Source organism: Mycetomoellerius zeteki, unplaced genomic scaffold (genome assembly GCF_001594055.1).
Source record: "Mycetomoellerius zeteki isolate Tzet28-1 unplaced genomic scaffold, Tzet1.0 scaffold44, whole genome shotgun sequence".
Lineage (NCBI taxonomy): Eukaryota > Metazoa > Arthropoda > Insecta > Hymenoptera > Formicidae > Mycetomoellerius > Mycetomoellerius zeteki.
This window is the reverse complement of record NW_017257435.1, coordinates 45,342-63,612: the sequence shown is the minus strand read 5'-3', so window position 1 is coordinate 63,612 and position 18,271 is coordinate 45,342. Positions and strand designations below refer to the sequence as shown.

Here is an 18,271-nt window from a genome sequence, read left to right as displayed (position 1 = left end):
ATCTGTTTTAAAGCAGCACAGCATCGAGGTATATCTAAACTGCTAAACAAAGTACTCAGATAGCAATTCACGACATACAAGCTCCCGGTCGATATGAACAAAAAAAGGCACCTACAGTCCAGTACGATAATAATGAAGCAACGAAAAAATAATACGCGATAACGTTGACTTTTTATTCTGAACCTCGACGACGGCGTTGAAACGCGCATCCGTGGCCAACACGAGCATGTAAAATTACGTTAACTGAGGGAATGCATCCGCGCTGCATGCTAAGCATTTCCGCCGGCAGATTTTTATCTCTTCTCTCTCGTTTCACTATCGAATAATCTCTGCAACTGCAAACTTCGGATTAATACAATATCCAGGTTATTCCATTTTCACACTCTCATTTCGGATTAATTTAGGAGAAATTTGCCTTGACATTAATAACATTTAAATCGAATATTTAGAGACGCAATAAATGGGGAGATTTATTGCGTTTTAATTTCAAACGAGCTTCATACAAAATAGGAAAATGTTATACAGGATGTCCTGTTTAGACGTTTAATAAAAGGAATTGTCATAAATTCCGAATTTATTACAATTTATTATAAATGACACGTATCCTTTCAGATATCAAAACTCAGAAATAAATTTTAACCCAGATATAAATTTCAGAGCTTGCTCTTTACACTGACGTCCATCTTCTGTTATTAAAAGCAGTACTAGTACTTTATATGTTACGAATTTCTTTTATTATAAACGGAACACCTTATATTTCAAAGTGAATCGAAGTTTTGCTTCAATATGATTTCTATTTAAAGATTAATGTTGTAGGCATATTCCGACGTGTTTTCAGATAGTCGACTCCAACGAAATCCTAAATGAGAGAAATCTAGGATACTAAGTATAGCCCATCTGTATACCAAGCTTCAAAATATTGTTTATCAAACAATAATAAATATTGTGGTCGTTTTTGACATAACAATTTCTGCGAGAGGAATCAACATATCTATTTGCATTTTCAGACTACAATCATAATATATCATGATCGTTCGTTTCTGCCATTTGACTTTACAATGAGAGCTGTGGGAGAATCTAGGTTCTCAGCTGGATTGATTACCAATCGATTTGCATATTGCGTCAATGCGAGAAGTGATTTTTTTTCTTTACCGTACGATTTACTTTTTATCGGATTATTCTGTACTGTCGAATAGCGAAATACCTCGATAGGACAGATTCGAAAGGACCGAAATCTTACGGTATCCAAATGTGTGCGAGTGTATGCTCGTGTGTGTGTGCAGGCACACGCGAAATGTCCCGTTTTAATCTCCGTTGATAAATATCTCTCATAGCGCTCTGTATATTTTGGCCAGCTCTGAAAGGATTTTACGCAGTTGAATTTCTGTCTGAATTTTTTGTCTGTTGCTTTTATATCGAACCGAATACAGGTGCGCTTTTTTTGCAAAGCAATGACGTTGATATTGCGACGTGAATTTATATTGAAAATGTTCTACGTCGCACGTTGAAACTGGAAACTGAGAAACTCGGACATTGGAATATTGTAAAATGTTTCACGTCCTATGACGTACATCAAAATTTCGGTTTCCATGCTCTAAGGTTCATTGGATGTTTCTGATTATTCATAACTTTTTAAATGTGTGTGTGTGTGTGTGTGTGTGTATTGCTAATATTATTTTTAATAAAAGATGCTCTAACGGATGCCTTAAAACTAAATAATGTTGATAATGTAAGATGCATTTAAAGAGTTAAAAAATTTAATTATTTTTTAAAATCCTACTTTATGAAATTCTTTCTTCATGTTAAATTGATTTAAGTATTCTTTTAAAAACAAGTATAAGTAATTTGCAACTCAAAAACTTTAAAAAACATGTTCTTCTTTTGAAATTCGTTACTTTATCTATAAAACTATTTATAATTTCTTTTTTTTAAAATAGGAAAAAATTTAAGCTCTTCAGAAATTAATTGAAAGCTGAACTACGTTTCTTTACGATGGCAAGAATTTCGTAAGTATAACATCGTTGCTACTCGCAACGATGCACAACAATCGAAAGAATGAAACACCTTGTATATCCATGGCAGATGACTCGTCAGTACAAAGCAATGCGCGGAATGTACGCTGCCGTCTTTCACGAACGTCTTCTCTTCTTTGTCGTTGAGGAACGAAGCGTAAGCATGCGATGGTATACATATTTCATGGCAGGAAATGTAATTGTTGTGATCCTTTTTCCTTAGAAGAATTAATGTCATCCAGCACACCGTCAGATTTATTAATAAACGCACGTCCGCCGCGTTGGCTAAAAAAATGCGACGTACAGTATAGTATTTATACCTTGCGAATCTTATTATTTTATTTTCTCTTCCATTTAGACCGGGTAACTTTTTACATCAATTTAATATGGACAAAGTTGCGAGTTGAATATGTAAAACAAAACAAGTCCCGGAAACACTTTATATTTTTATGCTTTTCACATTTTAATGATATTTAATAAAACTTACTATTAGTAAAATATTAACAATGCTTTCGATTTGTAACTCTCTTAAATTTATGGCATTATAAGAGAGTTAGTCTCAAAATTAATTTACGCTAGAGTTTCTAAACATTCGTCCCGAGTGGTTCATCCTGTATATCAACTGATGTATCGATCAATTTTTATGATAATGTCTAAAAGAGTTTTCGCTACAAATTAAGAAAACTCATCTAAAACGTATTTCTTTGTCGCTTATGTCTTTTTTACGAGCTTCTCAGCCTATTTTCTTTCGCATGCCTTCGCGTACGCATGCCTTCACGTCACGTCGTGACACTCTTCTTCGTGAACACACGCAACGCGAGCACCATTATGTTTTTTAATTCGTGCCCTCGTAAGACTGAGCTCCAGGCCCTTAGCGCGCATCATGAAAACGCAATAATCTCGCACGAGCTGTGGGAACCCACCTGTAATTTATGCAAAGAGAATCACGAGGAAAACGATGTTCGTGGAAGACAATAATGATTAGTGATAGTAATGATTAATGCATGAGTCTTCAGTTTTATGAAAATATTCTTGGTGCTCTCAATGCTCAACCTTTCCAGACTTGATATTAAAAAGTTATTAAAATAGTATCCTCATCCTACGTTTATAAGTGTTATGTTTTAATTGCAAAATGCTTGCGACAAGCTATCGTTAAAATCCATTCATCAAATTAAAAAAAAAATTTGTAATATATTGGTATATGCAAGATAGTTCTTAAATATTGTAAAGATTTTGGGAAGTAATTCTTCTTAATTTAAAATGAATAGGGTAACTCCGGTATATACGCCGCACCTATCAAAAATTTATTAAGTATTATTTATTATTTTTCGCAATAAGTTTTATTACAGTTTTTAAGTTGGGGAATTGGGGGGGATTATTAATATTTTCAGATTTGATTGCGTTGTAAGTCCGACAACCATATCGGCACGCAATTATCATTTCTGAAATTAATTCATTTAAATGAATTTACAATAGTTCAACATCTTAACGTTCTGACCATTATGGCGCTTCTTAATTTAAAATTATTATGTTTAACATTAGCGGTCTTTCAATTTTATTATTGATTATTTATTATGTTTATAGTAAACGAACTATATCAGTAAAAACTTTGTACTATCTACTACTATGAAAAAAATATTAGAAATCCGGAATATTTATTTTTCATATTAAAAAATAAACTTTTTGAAACTTTTTGTATTTTTGCCGCATATCTCATAGGGATGGGATATATGGCTACTCATAGGGGGAAAAGGGGTATGTACGGCTCATGAAAAATTTACAAATAATGCAAACATGGTTAATAATACAAACATGCTTTACTATTTCACTACACGTATGTATCACGTAATAACCACTAAGTCTCTTACACGTCCTATATTAATCATTTTATGTAGATTATAACTTATGATGGCGTTACTTATTACAGTGACAAATCGATTCAACTCACAATAAATTCATTAATATTAACAGTAAGAAGCTGAAATCATAACACAATATTAATATAACATAAAGGCATGTAACAGAGTAGTTACGGGAAAATTATCCTCACTTCTTCTATTTTTTCTGACTTCTGCGGCGTAAATCCCAGCGCGGCGTATTTGCCGGAGTTACCCTATACTTTATATAACTATATATTTGAAAAGACTTTTGTTAGTTTTAAAGATACAGGATATCTAAGTTAAAGGAAAAAAATCTTTAAAAATTTTAAAAGCTCGGGCTGTTTTGATCAAATTTTATGTTTCAAAAATATTAAAGCTCATTTTTTGAGTCCATACATTACTTTTTCATTCAATCGGGGGCGGACCTAAAGATAAGATAAGCTGGTATTTTGGAAACTAAGCCATTTCGAATATACAGTCACATAAAACTTTTTTGTCTTGAATTAACGTAAAGAATTACTCTTTAAAATCTTTAGAATACTTATATAAGGACCACTCTATATATGTATATGTTTGGAAACATCAATCATGCGAATTCTTTTTGAGAGACACAGAATATGAAATGAGGAATGTAAGGGTGAGAATGTGATCCAAACATGATAATACAGAGGAATTTACACTGTGTAATAATTTTTTACTTAATCTGTGAAAGTTTTTAATAACATTATACTTGTTTATGAAAGAACAGATTCAAACAAAAAGTGTAAAATATTTTTAATATTCAAGTTTTAATATTATTTACTCAAAATTATTTTTCAATCTATTCCTGGATCATTCACAAGAGAACACTTGTCGTTTGCTTTTATTTGCATTTACCGTATATATACGAATAGTATTATTTTTATATGTCTGTTATTTTAATGTCGCGCACTCTCTCAATGTCATTGTTTGTGTAATGCCGGGTACAATGAGTCATTTCGTTTTATGATTGTACAGACGGGCTATCCCGTTGCATTGTTGATGACAGGGGCATCGAAATTAATATCCATGACATGTATGTGCACAAATATGTGCCTACATATATATATCTATATATATCTGATTGCAAAATCAATTCCAAACCAATCAAAGTTGCGGTTGTACATCCGCGATACCTGTACTACGTAAGGGACATGAAAATATGGTGTATTGTGGTGCACAATGCGCACCGACTTGATCACATCCGGGAATGGAAATCCTGCAAATTGGACCAACTTTCGCTATTACATATATAGTAGGTAAGATATATCTTCGAATTGCGGGACATTCCTGTATTTTACATAAGTTTTTTGAGCAGGCTTTAACAAGACATACGAACCATTCGCGTTTTTCGAGGAATAAGTAATTACCTTGTCGACATCTTATCAAACTAGCTATTAAAACGGCTTATCATGATTGTCATAACTTGCATATTATTATACATATGTGACAAACAGTATTTTAGGAAACCAGGTGTGTACTTGTTTTTTAATCTTTATAAGACAGAATCTATTTTTAAAATCTTACAACTTTTTCTTCGAGTAAAATTTATCATAATATATTTCATTTATTCTTTATCTTAAAATATGACAGTTTCAACACCATACAGTGATTTTCTTATTCTATGAAGGTTAAAGTATTCTCTAATGTATATAATTATTGTTTGAAATTGAGAGAAATTTTTGTGACAAAGAGAGTTTATAAATTAAATTAGTGATTTAGTGTTTGAAATCGTAAAGACATACGTTGTATCAATTTTAATATTTTATATATTATAAAAACGTATAAGTATTTTATAATACTATTATATTATATGAAATGTGTGTGTGTGTGTGTGTGTGTGTCACGTGCGACTGCAAAATATTCGAAAGAAAAATTCTGTTCTCTGACTGTGATTCATGGGCGTATATGAATTATTAACAAAGAAAATACAAATGATCGAAGACGCGTTGTTTTAATAAATAATTTTGCGGTTCCTTTTCGGATGCTGAAGCTTTGGAAAGTAAAACTAGCGGTTCTTTATATTGACAGATATCTAGCCTTGATTCTATATGAGTCACATCGACGTCAATAATATTCCAGCCGCCTGACAATCAATGAAACGTTCGAGTTAATATGTCACCAGACATATGATTCGTAAGAGTACGTCGCGTTAACACGCGATGTGACAATCAATTCAGTCTCACGATAGTACATTCTATACACGAGAATCTTTTAATGTACGATAACATATTCTTTTACTAGGACCGATAAATACGTAATATCTTGTATCAAGCATCTAATATTAATTATTTATATAATAGAGACGCCAGTTCATCAAGCAGTACATTGGTCAGACAAGCTCGAAGCGATAATATATAATGCATCAAACGCTTTTCGTGGGCAAGCGAGATCATAAATAATTCCATCGAAACAGTGAAGCTACGTAGCGGCGTCTACGTCGTAAAATATCGACAGGAGGAATTCTGCCTGTTGAATTGAAGATGTTATAGACTCGATAGATGGTAACTTGAGCTAGCGCTAATTCTGGGCGATTCAAGTCTCCTTTCTATTGCCTATAATCAGATTGAACTTTGGCAAAAGAGAAACAGAAGAAAGAAGCCAAATTAGCCCAGAATTAGTTAATCTAGACGAGAAATACGAGCGTGTGCATGAATGATGCAGTGGGAAATGAAGAGCGAGATTAAGAAGAAGTTTTAACGGAGAGGAGTAACGTGATGATTCCAGATAAAGATCTGAATAGAGTTTTATCGTCGAGCAGACTCTGAGATCGCGTAAATATTACGATATCCGCTAATAGCACTTCGGTTACGCGTCACTTGAAAAACGTAACGAGCATTTGCTTTCATAATAAAATGATAACGGATCGACGAACGAAATTTGCATTTATAACTGCTACGAAGAGTGATCGTTTATAGCGGGAGTATTAGCATGAACATTATTTATCGCGAAGCCTCATGAGAGCGACGAAATGTGATCATATGTATACCGATCATTGATTCATCCCTCCGAGAGTATAGATGAGCGTAAGATATATATATATATATTATATAATACTCCATTATGATTCATAAAAGATTCCTATGATGACAGAAGACATGACAAGAGCAACAGCATGCTTATCATTACCACAATTAGCATACTTACTGATTTATTTATTATGCTGATTTATATTATATGTATACTTATTTCTCGTTTTTTATGCATCTTTTTATCGAAATTAGTTGTAGCTTGTTTGAGTCTATACATTTTCATTATTTGCCTAAAAATCTTTTTAATGTTTAAAGTAACTTTATAATCTCTTTTAGTTTGTCTATCTTATATCTATTACTGAAGTAGCCGAAATGCGAAAGCTGCCATATCCCCAAAAATAAAAATAAAAGATATATTGAAATCTTTGAATTTCTTAATACCTTTTGGTTACGAATTAAACATTTTAAATTGTGAAATAATTACAAATCTTATAAGAATTAATTAAGATAAGTGAGTAAAGTTGCAAAAGAAATTAAATCTCTACTTTGTACTGTTTAACTATCCTAGGTTTACTTATTTTCTAATTTTTTATTTTCATTTATTTCATATCATTACTAAATCATTAATAAAAATTGCGTTCATTTTTATCTAAAATATCATATCGTTATAATATCAAGACCAGTAAATTTCACGCACTATATTTTTCATTTTATTCTACATTTTAAACAATTTTTTATTACATTTGCGTAGCAAGCAACAAATGGTGTGTAAAGAATTTTTTTTATTAAATGCTCTTTTTGTTAAATTTTTATTAATTTGCTTAAAAAATAAGGAGAGGACTAGTAAACAAAATATTGCAACAGTGATATCTGTTTGATAGAGTCTATCCTTAATTACCATCAGATAATTCGTCCACCGTGTAGATAAACGTTATATAATGTAATATTATTGCTCGGTATATAATGAGAGAGAAGAGAGATGCTGAAAACACTGAAATAATATTTTACTCCCGGTTAAGACAACAGAGACTGCAGCGGTGGAGCCACGTTCTTTGAAAGATAAACCTTGGTTCCCTTTTCCCTAGAAGAGCTCATCGTTGAAATTCATCAACGAGTGTGTACATGTCAGAACGTCTCTGCTGATGTAAAATAGTACGAAAATTCATCTCTCTGTTTGCAAACGTACATCACAATTATTTTCATTTATACGTCTGATACATTTACTTATTATTTATATGTCGGATCTGAAGGAAAAATTTTTTGAATCGACTCGAACCTTTCTCACATTCGCGAATAAATGAAAATAAAGCAGAAGAAGTTCAATTATAAAACAAAGAATAGGTTCGTACTGACATAATTATTTTTGAGGAGCAATTACGAATGGTTAGTTGCCATAATTGCACTCGTTGCGGATATTCTTTTCATAAATGCGCTGCACGCAATCATGTGTTATTTTTTCGCGGATTGTTAAATATTAGCTTTATGCTCTTTTATTATTCGGACGCATGTAACTGCATCCCAGATGCAGAACAAAGCTTTTAAAAAACTAATGTTAATTTTTCCACATGCGATGAACAAAGAGAATATGTAAGCACGCGATACGTTTATATATGATATATACTGCGATATATACGATATTACTTCTAGTTAATTAAAACATAAATACTTTCATCGCTTAAACATTATTTCTACAATCCTCACTTTTACCATAATAGTATTGATACGTAAATACATGAATTGTAATGTTATTTTTAGTTAAAAATACAAACAATTTACTTTAACGTTTCTTTTGCAATGCTCATTTTTATCAAAATACGTTAGATTAACATATCGTAATGATAAAAAATGATTGATTATTTAAAGGAAATTTGTAAAAAGATCAACTAAGTAACAGAAGCGCCATGTATGGTCAAAGTCAGATGTCGAAATAATACCTCTAAGTATTTAAATAAATTTATCTCAGATATATGACTGTGCGCCGATTATTTTTAACTTGCTATGTCAACTGATATAATAATAATCTTCTCCCAAATTAAATTAGAAGAGTAATTTATAATAACAACTGTAAAAAAAGAGTAAAATTTTTCTTTCGTAAATCCGAGCTTTTTTTACACTGACAAATAGAAAGAGCAACGTTGCAAGGAATTATTTTAATTACGTTAATGGAAATCTTTTAAACGGAATGATAATAGCAACGAATTTCTTCGGTTTATACTCTAAGGAATTGCGACACATTTTGTCGTTACAAGGTATCGAATAACAGAAGAGTTCGCAGTCAGTGAAACCGATTCCACCGCGATTTCATTTCTCTTTTTCTCGTTGCAATTAAGCCAAACAATCATAATGACAAAGGCAATAATAATGGCGATACCGATGACGCAATTAGTAACGTGATCTTGATGCTGTCAATCGCAGCATCTTTCTCCAACGAAATGTGAGACGCAACCAATACGTGGACGTAATGGAAATTACCTTTGTGACCTAGTCTTCAGAAATGAATGCCTTTATAGTATTTCTTTGACTTGGTAATATATTAAACATTTGAGAATAGTGATATACCTATACAGTCAGAAATGTAGAAAGTGCTCTTATCAAATTTCAAAAACTGTCCAAAATTCTCAATAATTATAAACTACATGCAGTTTTTCAATACAATACTATATAATAAATATATTCCTCCGCACACATTTCTCTTTTTGTGAATCATGTTTAATAACAAAGTATTTAGTACAAAATATCCCAATATTTCTTACTCAATGCGATTGTTTTATAATGTTAGTGGAATATATTAATGTACTGAAAAGTTATGACATTAAAAATAAGTAAAATACAATTTATATTGACTTAAAAAAATTGTTAATATACATAAAAGTATTTTTTATTTCTAATTCAGGAATTAAGACATATTTAAACTGTAATTTTAATGCTAATAATGCTTATCCAAAATTCTAAACAATTATGTACTACATACAATTTTTCTAAAAATTATAATAAATACGCGCTCTTATATTTCTCTTGCTGAACTATGCTCGTTAAATTATTTACTCCAATATTTCTCAGCGATTGTGATTATAACGCTAATGAAATATTAATGTATTAAAAAAATTATGACATTAGGAACAACTAATTAAAATGCAATTTGAATTAAAAAAATTGTTAATATACATAAAAATATTTTTCTATATCACATTTTATTTCTATTTCAGAAATTAAGCTACAATTAAGTTGTAATTTTAATGTTAATAATACTTATTTATATATGGACTATTCATCTGTAATATTTAATTTATTATGCATTACTAACTAATAACGATTTACATTATTGTGCAAATAATAATATTTAATATTTATACCTAATACTTAATATCTAAAATTTTTATTTAAAAGTTATCTTAATAATTTTGCATTAATGTTTTACGGGTATTAGGCTGTGTTTTGCTTGTAAAACAATTATTTCATTTTAGTACTTTTGATTTAACTATAGTTATCGCCTCGCGACGGCGAGTACCAAATTGACGCTCTAATAAGAGGATTATCTGGCGACGTTATCGTGTTAATCTGCGAGCGAGATAGCCGTCCACTTCAATGTGTTTGATTTAATGCGTCGCGCGCGCGCATATATTCACGTGATAAATCACGACGGAATCTTTCGAATAGTACGGTACTAATATAGAGAATTGCCGGACGTGGTTGACGTGCGATTGAAAATAGACGCTTCCGGCTTCTCCTTAACACATACGGTCATAACACGTAATGTGTGCCACAACGACTTGTGCTGTTAGTCGCTTTCAAACCGAAGCGTAGAAATCGAACACGGACGGACAAACGCGCGAATAATACCCAGCTATTCATTTTACATGCCCCGTTTCAAGACGCAACTCTTTAATGAAATTTCCGAAATAAAAATAAAATTACTTGACATAGAAAAATTTTCACCGTTTTACAGTGAGTATAAACAGAAGAGATATGTTTCCAAAAAAATCTTACTTTTCAAAAATAAAGATTAATTAGCAATTTATTAACAAAAAATAAAATAGACTATATAGTATGTTCTTAAAGTTATTTTATTTAAAAAAATAAATTATAGATATTATATATCTTTAAAATAAGCGAAAATAAAAAATTATTCTGACGCATAAAAAATGTATTTGTACAGTCGAGAGCTTCTAGGATTAAAAACATGCCAAGATCTTTTATTTATATATAAGATAGAATGTACTCATTGTATAAAGTTGCTAATTAGTGCTAACTAGTGCTAATTATTTTTTATAATTAAGACTTTTTTATAAAAATTTTCCCGGTACGAATACTTTTTGCGCTCATTATATGTATATTGACAAACATTTTTAACTGTTATTTTAATATTCAAGAAAATATCAAAATTAAATAATTCAACAAATAGACTTTGACAAATGAAGTATATAGTTGTTTATGTACATATTCATAATCAATAATTAATTAAGTTGCTGAAATTCTCTTTTATTAGCTCTAGAAAATCATACAGTCGTTTTATTTGCAATGTTATCAGATACAAAATAGACGATCAAGATCGACGGAGTCCTTGCAGTTTACTGAATAATCTAATCGTTAAGAACGTGAGACTTAAAGCGGTTTACGACATTGGCTTATCTTATCATAGTACCGACGTTCGCTATTCACGAGTAGCGAAATCTCGTGAAATGCAATATAGCAACCATGTAAGTTAAAGGTGCAATGACCTTCAAGATGACTCAGATCCCTTAATAAATCGATGACGTTAGAAGTAACATTTTTCCAGTGAAAAATCGTGCACACTACTTTTTCTCCTTGACGTATCCATTAGGATTTCCCGGTCAAAAATATCGAACAGTACACTGTCAGATAGCAAAGGAGCAATGGCAACCTAATCTTTTGAGTTAAATAACATTTATTATTTTTAATTTCTATCATATACGTCAAAATGTAAATCCACACGAAGAGAATTTTTTCTTAGAATTTACTTTGAAAATATGATAGTCGTGGAACAACATTGGATTTCGAATAATTTTAATGTAAATTTTTCTCATTCATTAATAAAACTACAATAAAGTATAAAATAAGTTTGATTAATTTTACTGAAGTGCATGGTAAAAATCTTTAAAATATTGTATTGTACCATAACTACCATATTTTCAAGATAAATTTTAAAAGAAACTTTTCTCTCCGTGCATTTCTGTCATTTTTAAGATAAACAACATATTAATGTATGCATATTTAGTAAATAAACTAAATTTGAATTAAATTTGATACATTTTCTTAAGTTAAATTGTTTAACTTCATTGTTTTAATTAAATTAAGAACACGTTGAGTAGGAGCAGTGGCGACTTGTAGAAATGATAAAAAATAACTCAAATTAGGTATAATTTAATTACAAATTTAACAGTATAATATTTGACCGTAACGTTAAAAATATAAATAGATAATTGTTCCGTGTTCTATTACTCCCATATACGAAACTATAAAAGAAAGTTACATAAACTAGGAAAAAAGTATCTTCGATAAAACTCAATGCGAAATCACGTAGAACAACAATTTCGCGGAATAAAGTGTCGCTACTTTCTTCTCAATAAGTTGTAATCGGTGCTTTTCAATAAGTGTACATGTACGTGTCGTACTGTACCGGAAACTTGATATTGGCTTCCAGCTGCCAAAGTGTTGAAAGCATCTGAAAGAGTTGAAAGCATAGATTCCAGTGTAGGTTCGAAAGGTTTTAAGAAAGTCGCCGGAAATAGGCGTACTTCTACGCAGGAAAGGTCTCTCATATAACCCACGCGTACACGTCGCAATTAGCTTGAGAAAAAAGGGCACATAGGAATATTCCCAACCAATTTTTTTAAAACACTAGAAAAAAATTGAGGAAGAAAACATTACTACAATTATAGTAAAATCTTTCTCGAGTAATTATTATTTATTAAATGTTTATTATTTATTAAAACAGCATTATTAAAGATGACTATAAAAGTAACAACAATAACATAATATGTTTGTTGTATAAAACAATAAAATTATATTAAATATATTTATTTATAATAAAATAATATTTATAAGAAATTAATATCTATATATTAAAAATAATTTTATCAATATCCAAAAAAAAATTGGAGATTATTTCTACGAATAAATTTTTAAATAATATTTTAAATATTTGCTGTCTTTTTTCATCGAAGAAGGAATGTGTTCATCTTAGTTTTAAATAAAATATAAGTGCATCGCAATATTCCAAGAAAATTGGACCGTCAATATTCCCCAGGCACTGCAACTTCCATCAATACTACGAACTAAGAGGAGAAAATCTCTTTATGAAAATTTAAAATTTGCAATCTTCGTTTTAGTTGCGCAACTGTAATTGAACACAGAGCATTTTTAATTAACTGATGATGGAGAACGCGTCAAATGCAAGAATCTCTTAATGGCAAGAAACCATTCTGAAGACGTTCTGCGCGATCTCGTTGCTCTGCCATTACCCTGGATCTACAATAGGGTTTTAAGCCATAAGAAATGGGCGAATCACAGTCGATTATTCCCCTTGGATTTGACTGTAATTGGTCAATTTCTTACAGCTTAAGTCTTAAAATACCTATTGTAGATCCGGACTTAGGGTAGAGAGAATTTTTCATTAAGTTAAAAGTGACTCAAATTAAGAAATCCGAGAAACAACTCGCGTAACTTTGCTTCGAGCTGCTTTGCAAATACGATTATACACATGAGGAAATTTAATTAATGTAAACAAAGTCGTATTGTTATAATGTAAATTCACCGAGGCATAAAGAATATACATAGAAAACATCGTATGAGAAAATTGGTGTTTTCTGCTGTTTTTCTCTACATAATTTTCTTTATTAATAAATTCCCGATATCGGCAATTTAACAAAATCAATACGTAAGGTATAAAATGTGCATATTTGTATGCTTATAAATATATGTAAATCATAAATGTACATAAATTATATTTTTACAATATAGATTTTCATGTATAACTTAAATCAATAATGATAACGAGACAGCACAAACTATTTCGCTTACATGACAGCATTTACATGATATGAAAGAGAAGAAATTTTATATAAGAAGCAAGATACGCAATCGTTTCTCATGCAATCTTCTATGAAAATTGCATTATAGAAAATTTCTCTTTTGAATATCAAGCAAAATACATTACATCGTCATGATGTAAGGTACATAAAAATTCTCTCTGTGCATGCACATTACGTCACATATGAGAGATCCTCGATAACTTTAATTTTTAATTCTTTTGATATATACTGCAACCATTTAAATCCGATCTCTTCAATAAGAGAGAGGGATATGTCATGAATATTACTTGAAGATAATCATCCAACATTGTGAGTAGCTGTATTATATTTTAGATTGTTTTTAAATCAGAGTGTTTACTGAAATCTTGTAAAAAAATTTCTTGAGAATTCTTCGATTTTTCTGGTATTTTTGTTCAAAATTTCAAGATTAGAAAATTTTTTCATGCAATTTTGAAATAAATTGGAGTGCAAGCAGCGCGCAAACAAACTATATATTGAAAATTAACAGAAAACAGAGATTTCTATGAGATTGTATCTATCATTTTCTATACAATTGGAGCTATACGAAACCTATAATAGGATAGTATAGCTATATAAGAGAAGCTTACACTACGAAATAGTATCAGCTACTTTATTCTGTTGAGTATTGTTTTCTATTTTACCATGATTTTTTAAATAAAAACTCGCAAAATACATAAGAATGTACATAAAGTATGTAGATGTGTATGACGTACTTATTGCTAACTGATTGTCAACATTATCAAGAAGAAAATGATTGAAGAAACAATATTTTCAAAGGAAGACAGAATTTAAGTTTAAAAAATAAAATTCCAATATCCCTGAGACCCAATAAAATTCCATAAAAATCTCAGATTTTTAAGGATAAAAAAATCTTCTAAAAATTCCAAGTTGTCCAGATTTTTCCAGGAACATCCTAAAAATTCTTTTTTAACAATGTTTATTTATAAATATATACAAAAACGTGGATACGTAAATATATATGTATAAACTATAAATACATACGTATACTCGTATGTATATGACATTTTCCGTGAATTAAGAAAGACTCTGTCTCCTGCCCTTAGAATTATTTTTACACATAACAGAAATATCTGCTTCGCTGAACTATGAGTCATAAAAGTTAAAGGTTGATGGGATATTACGAGCATATAGACAGATATTGCAATATAGAAACTATTGTTAACGATACAATTTGCTTCCCATATTTTTTCCCGACATTTCAATTAGCTTTTCAGTCGACATTCGTCCCCGTGTAACGAAAAAAATACGAGCTATGCATAAAAATATTTTTAGTATTTTTTTTAAGAGAGAAGAATTGCTTCTTATATCTATTCGTGCACAAAAATATATCGAATTGTATACATGGATATAAAATAACGATAATCCCAATTGAACATATTTCGAAAGAATGTATCATATATGAATATTCAACTCAATTTTTCATTTAAATGCGAAATAGTGAAACAATTCGTATCATTTTTAAATTCTTAATTATAATTTTATAATATTATATAATATTTTATAATTAATATTTTACTTAAAAAATATGAAAAATTTCAATTAATTAATTATATATTACATTGTAAAATTTATATTACTCAATTAGTCATAAGTTTTTTTTAATTAAACCTGAGCAAAGAGAAATTCTCATAATTAATATTTTTATTGTTTTTAATTAAAACATATTCATTTTAAAAACGTGTATTTAATTTTCCCTTAGAGAATATCAATTCAATTATATATAAATTTTTGTTTGTCTCGCAATATCCTCCCTGCACGCTACGAACAAACGAGAAAAGGCATAAATGTGACGATGCAAAGACTCCCACGGCATATTTCGCAATGAGCGCGCTATGCAAAATTCCCTTTGACCGCGTAGCGGACAATAAAAATGAACCTCTGCCAGATGAACAATTCGAACGCGCCAATCGCGGGTGCTCTTAGAGAGAATGGGAGTAGGCGCGCCGTTCGTACTGTTCGTAGGTATGTTATATTCACGGTGAAAATAAAGTACACACGGAGAGGCTACAGTTGCATACTGACTCGACTAACTTCGCCAGTCACTTGACCTGACATTTAATGCCATTACACAAGTCGGGGCTACTCGTTACTCTTTGTCTGCGCGGCGCAGATGCCTATTTACCGAGATGACGGTGTAAATGGAAGAAAACAAGGCCCGATATATGTACGCATCATTATACGAGAATGATATATATGATGACGATTGCGCGCTGATTTATTCTAAAGGTTACAGCTTTCTTGCATTCCTCGGTACGTAAGGGCGATCTATTTTTTCACATATATGCGTATATACAGATATGCACATATCAATTCATCACCTCAATTAACTTCGCGTTTATGAATAGCAAAAAAAAACATGATATATTACGAGAACGAATATACATCGGTACAATGGTATGTATTTGGAACGGATAGACGGACTTTTGCATATCACCTACCGTAAAACTTATACGCCTTATAATTCAATTCTGGATTATTTGAGATGGAAAGAACGTATTATATCCCTCGAGGGATATTATATCATATCTCCTCTATTCATATGAAAGGTTATAAGTGAGCATTTTGTAAAAGTAGTTATCTTCACTAGAAATGTTTTTGGAGGAAGCGAAAAAACTTGTACAATTTTGTTTTATTCAAGCTATTAGTAAGAAGCCTTCTTTAAATTAAAAAAAATTGTAATTAACAAAACGTGTATGACATAAGAAATACAATTTCTATTTATTAAAATACAATTTACTTGACTTTTATAGCTGAAAAAAAGATTTAACTGATTTTAAAACTGAAGTATTGATACAAAAATAAATAAATATTAGAGAGGTTATTGAATTTTTATGATTTTGAACAAAATTTTTATAAATTTAAAACGTTTTTATCATTCTATTAATAAAAAAAGAAAATACTTATCGTATTACAAAACATCACATTTTTTAAATTAAATTTATTTTAAAAATACGTTGTTTTTTCTCTTTTATGTTTATGGCAAATGAAAACACAGAGGAAAAATTGGCAAAACAAGTTTAGTAAAAAAATAGTAATTATTCTATTTCTTAATCCTTTTGTATGTTATTTTCTGTAAAGAAATAAATTTAAAAATAATTACCATTACAAAAACATATTTGTTCGAGAAAAGTAACATGATTACGTTACATACTAAATAGAAAACTTTATTTTTAATTTTATTTAAATAGAAAATTTTATTCCATAAAATAAAAAAGGATTGTTTTTTTAATTTGGATGTTTTTTTTAATAAAAAAGTTTAATGTAGTTTTGGGAGGAAAAGAATAAAAATATATGATATTTAAGAATATTATGAAGTTACAATCTTTATTACGCTTAATTATGTTTATATTTTTCTATATTTATATTCGTTTGCATTGTATTGCTTGTATACAAGTTTACGTGCATCAGGACTGAATGAACGTAATGTAAATTTAATTTTAATGGACTTTTATGCGGAAACAATAAATTATGCTGGCGGATGTACGATAGGCGTTAATAAATCGAAGGAGCAAAAATTAATATTGTGACGAGTATGTAATTTGCAAACTATTAAGGTCGAAGCTTCAATGAAACTATGTACCCATAGATTTTTATTGCGTCGTAGCCACTGTGTGTTGCGATTAATCTAACTTTCACTACTTCATAAAAACGAAACTCCGCTTCCGGACAGATATTGCGTGCTCGTCGACTATGCCACACTTTCCTTTGTGTTACTAACATACAACCTTAAAGAAATTGTTCATGTCTTTAATCATCACTTTATATAAAAAACGAATTAAAAAAATAATTAATAAAGAGGCATGTGATTCTTGCACACAATTGCAAAGTAATTTCAGAAATATACTCAGCAAATAGAAATAGAAAGATAGAAAATAAATTATATTATTTTTTATATTAATGTTAATTTTAATAAGAGTTATTTTGAATTATTAACGTCTTGTTTTTATAACAAAGGTAATTTGATTAGTATAGATTGTCATTTAATACAAATTAATTTGTGTTTGTCTTATTTATTTGTAGAAATAATATCCGATTTTTTATTAAATACTTTCTCTAAATATTATCTCTGAAAATAGACTAGCAGCATTTACGACGCAGATATCATATTAATGATCTTGCTTAACAATTTATAAATTCCAATTGCCCTTTATGCATCCAGAGGGAGGAGATTGCTGATGAGGCAATAAACACGAATGTCAGGCATTATCAAACAAAGGGTACCTATAGTGACAATGACGAGGCACGTCGCGATTAATCACCCGATTCATGCCTGCGGAAACATCCTGGGAATATTT

The 18,271-nt window shown here is 30.2% G+C and overlaps 1 protein-coding gene across 1 annotated transcript in view; it reads left to right on the top strand.

The window, feature by feature from the left end:
• The window catches only part of LOC108726827 (uncharacterized), a 65,688-nt gene that overhangs the window by 7,805 nt on the left and 39,612 nt on the right, over positions 1–18,271 (top strand).